Below are 4,743 nucleotides of genomic sequence, written 5' to 3'. Positions count from 1 at the left end.
TCTGACACTATTTCCACTGTTTCCCCATCTATTTCCCATGAAGTGATGGGACCGGATGCCATGATCTTTGTTTTCTGAATGTTGAGCTTTAGGCCAACTTTTTCACTCTCCACTTTCACTTTCATCAAGAGGCTTTTGAGTTCCTCTTCACTTTCTGCCATAAGGGTGGTGTCATCTGCGTATCTGAGGTTATTGATATTTCTCCCAGCAATCTTGATTCAATAGGTGGCCAGAAATCTATCATTTTTATTTTATTAAAAGAAATCCTACTGTTTTGATACCCTTAGCATATATTAAACTACACTTTAAGAGATGATTAGAATTTTTTTTCCTGAAATACATAACCTGCCATTAAAATTGAATGTTCATAGCAACATTATTTATAGTAGCTCAAAAGTGGAAAGAGTCCAAATGTTCATGAAGTGATCAATGGATAATTAAGATGTTTATGAAACAGAATATGATTCAGCATAAAAAGGGATAATGTTCAGACACATGCTTCAACATGGATAAACCCTGACAACTATATGCTGAAAAAAGTAGGCATAAAAGGCTATCTGTGTTATGATTCCATCTATACAAGATATCCAGATTAGGCAAGACTATACAGATATAAGTAAATCAGTGGTTTCCAGGAGAAGGATAAAATGTGGAGTGATTGTTAATGGAAGGTGATAAATAAAATGAAAATGTTCTGGATTTAAATTTAAACTAGTGATGGTTGTATAACCTTATGAACATACTAAAAACCACTGGCTTGCATACTTTTAAAGTGGTGAATTTTATATATATAAATTTATCTCCATTAAAAAAGAAATTAAGATAAATCATGTTGAAAGGCACTAAATATTGAGAAATGGTACTGACTGTATTATGTTGGATTGTTAATATCTGGGTTTAGAAGGGGTTGACCCAAGAATCGGGGATTACACTGGACCAGATCCAGACAACATGCATAAACATGAGGCAGAGGGGAAAAGAGCCCTGCCATTTCAAAAACAGTACAGGAGCAAAGGCTGCCTGAGCTACAGAATCTTATTTCTAGAAAGACACAGTATCTCTGCATCATCTCACAGATGGTTATTTTTGAAACTGTAAGTTTTTGCCCCTCTTCTTGATACTGTTACTAAGTCTCATCCAGTTGGGACTATTGTTGACTTCTCCCTTTTTTCTTACTTTATTTTTGTTCCAGTAATTCCTTCACACTGATCCTTAGAGCTGTCTTATTAGATGTCAACTAGCTGCTCACAGGATATTCACTGAGCACTCGTTATGCAATGGACCCTGTGCCAGAAGCTGGGAAGGTGATGAAAAAACAAACTCGAGTATCTACTTTATAGTCTTGATGGCCTGTTAAACAGCATCTGCAGATCCCCCATGGTCTCTTGGATAAGATGCAAACTCCTTATCTGCACTTCAGCCCTTTCACCATCATTTCTCTGCACTTTTGCTATTTGTCCCAAATAGCCTTTATCATGTCCCCAAGAAACCACCAGGTCTTCATGACCTTGTGCTTCTGAATAGGTTTTTCTTTCTCCCAGGCTTGGTCCCTTCCCACTTTTTGAGGGGGTTGAGAAAATCCTTATCATGACAACAAAACTTTACTTCCTTAGTTAGGATTTCCCTCATCCCCGGCAGAATCAGCTACTCTGTCTTCTGTGCTTCCCTGGTGGCTCAGATGGTAAAGAATCTGCTGGCAATGTGGGAAACCTGGGTTTGATCCTCAGATTTGGAATATCTCCTGCAGAAAAGGTAATGGTGATCTGCTCTAGTGTTATTGTTTGGGAAATCCATGGACAGAGGAGTCCGAGTGTGCTACAGTCCATGGATTGGAAAGAGTCAGACATGACTGAGAGACTAACACTTTCATTTCACTTTCATCTCTGGAAGAATCAGTTACTCTGTCTTCTGGGCCTCTATAATACTCGCTTCATATTTCCCTAATAATGTGGAGAATGCCATCAATGTTTTCACAACTTCCGACCCCAGGAGGCTATAAATTCTTTGAAGGCAGGAATCTGTTCCACTTGACAGCCAGTAAACTACTTGGAATCCAGCAGGCATGCAATATTTATTTGTTGAATTAAGCAACTAACCAGTTAATTAAAAGAGCAACCTTAATTCTTAGTGTCATTTTCTGTCTAAGAGAATATTTAACTTACCAGGTACAAAATGGGAATTGTATTCTGGAGGGGCATCAGAATTTGGATCTGATGAATTTAAATGGCAGTTATAGGCAGGAGGAACACCAGGCATTAGATCCAGGAGCTCTGCTTTATTTTCCATTTCACTGACAGGTTGATCAAGGCTTGTGGTAATAGGCCTTAGAGAGAGGTAGACTACAAGGGAGAAATAAAATAATTTGATGACTGAAGATATTAAATTTTTAGTATGCTAAATCATCAGTGTATGTAATCACTACAATATATACCACTATATTTACTATAAAACATGTAAAATATATTGTATATTAGACATTAATCTATATACACAGTAATTCTTAGGCTGAACATAAATGAAAAAAGTAAAGCTGAGCAATTATACCATACTTGTGATTTACACACTGAGTTCTCAGGCTGGTGGTTCATATGACCTGATGTTGCTCTTATTTGTATATCCAAATTCCTTCCAAGATAGTCAAAATTCTTTATCCTCTAATGCATTAGGAAGAATTTGGCATACATAACATGAATCTGATTTTTCCCCCCATATCTTTTTTGGAAAGTGGCTGTGTCAAAGTAAGTTCAAAACAAAGCAACATAAATACTTAATGCTTTAAAAGGCAGTATGCAAACATGATTCATTTAGAGGTGATTTAGTTCACTTTGCTGGTGACTCTATTTTATTTTTCCTAAAACTGATGTCACTATAATTACTGAAAATAGGTGTTGATGTCACATTTCATGTTATACCCTTTCCTTTTACTGTGACTGGAGACACATTCTCCTGGCCTCAGTATCAGGAATGTGTGTGGGCACATGAATTCGTTGTATTCAACTCTTCGCGACCCCATGGAATGTAGCCCGCTGGGCTCCTCTGTCCATGGAATTTTCCAGACAAGAATACTGGAGTGGGTTCCCACTTCCTTCTCCAAGGGGTCTTCCCAACCCTCTGTGTCTCCTGAATTGGCAGGTGGGTTATTTACCAGCTGAGCCATCAGGGAAGCCCTCAGTATCAGGAATAGTTCAGCATTTCTGAAAGAACTGGTTGACTTATCTCAGACAATAAATGTCCTATAAATGTGTTTCTCTCCTTATATCTGTTGCTAAAACACTCAGGGCCCACTTTTCAGACCTCCTGTATCAAGGTAAGCCTTTCATTACTATCAGCTCTTTCCTATTCTTATTTTTCTTTACCTTGTTTTCCTCATGGGTTTTAAGTATCTTTCTTTAGATGTGACCAATATAAATTCCCTATGACTCTTTCTGTGTCAAATACAGGAAGATAGTAATGTTCATATTTGTAAATGAATAGAAACAGTATTCAAATGTTAAAGCATAAAATCAATTTCAAAAGGAAATGAACTCAAGGTATTGCTGTACTAAGAAAAGATAATCAGTAGAAACAAACCAGCAAGTTGAAACAAAAACAAGTTTTAGATCATCAGTTTTGTTAACCTATCTGGTTCTAGGTGTATGCTATTGTCTTTTAATCACTATAGCTTTTAAATGATATTTACAGCTTCCTTTCTGAAAATCTATTCTCAGGTGTTTTGTCTTTTCCACATGAACTAAACAATGGAATTAGAAAAACAAACCAAAAAAATTCTAAGACTGTATTTAATTTATACATTTCTTTAGGAGGAAAAAAAATATGTGCTATCATAGATACATCTGTATATATGCATTTTCCCTTATAGTTTTATATTTTTTAAAAATAGGTCCTATATATTTTGTGTTGCTTGTTCATAACCCGAAAAGTTTTTTTTTCCCCCTAGGTGTTAATATACATGAAATGCAAAGTTTTTCTGTAGATAAAGATTATTCAGTTTACTTACTAAATTTTACTTTTTCAAAGAGCTTTTCAGTTGTTATATTTGGACATGCAAGGAATGAAGCCATATTATGTGTAAAGGCAGTTCTTTGCATCTTCTTTTTTCCAATCAGAATGTTAACTTGTTCTACCTAATTTCCCTGGCTGTAAAATTCACAATATGTGTGATGGTGAACATTCTTTTCAAATTTGATGGAGAAGATAGTAGTGTTTCACCTTAAACATGATGTCAGAACAGAAGATTATGTGTATATTTCTATGAGAGAGACATGCAGTTTAAAATACTGATTTAAAATACTTTATGGAGGTGGGAAATGAACTTAGTACATATATATTTACTTCACCTAGACCTATTTGGTAGTTGCTCAGTCATGTCTGACTCTTTGTGACCCCATGAACTGTAGCCTGCCAGGCTCCTCCGTCCATGGGATTCTCCAGGCAAGAATACTGGAGTGGGTTACCGTTTCCTTCTCCATATCTATTTAGTTCAGTTCAGTTCAGTCACTCAGTCGTGTCCGAATCTTTGCGACCCCAAGACCTGCAGGGATCCAGGCCTCCCTGTCCATCACCAACTCCCGGAGTTCACTCAAACTCATGTCCATCAAGTCGGTAATGCCATCCAGCCATCTCATCTTCTGTCATCCTCTTCTCCTCCTGCCCCCAATCCCTCCCAGCATCAGAGTCTTTTCCAATGAGTCAACTCTTTGCATGAGGTGGCCAAAGTACTGGAGTTTCAGCTCTAGCATCATT

General features: G+C 37.1%; 1 pseudogene; it reads right to left on the bottom strand.

Annotated features, from left to right (window-relative positions):
• LOC105001844 overlaps positions 1–4,743 on the bottom strand; it is a 32,326-nt pseudogene that overhangs the window by 13,470 nt on the left and 14,113 nt on the right.

Source organism: Bison bison, unplaced genomic scaffold, assembly GCF_000754665.1.
Source record: "Bison bison bison isolate TAMUID 2011002044 unplaced genomic scaffold, Bison_UMD1.0 scf7180017864384, whole genome shotgun sequence".
Classification (NCBI taxonomy): domain Eukaryota; kingdom Metazoa; phylum Chordata; class Mammalia; order Artiodactyla; family Bovidae; genus Bison; species Bison bison.
This window is presented reverse-complemented; position numbering and strand designations above follow the sequence as displayed.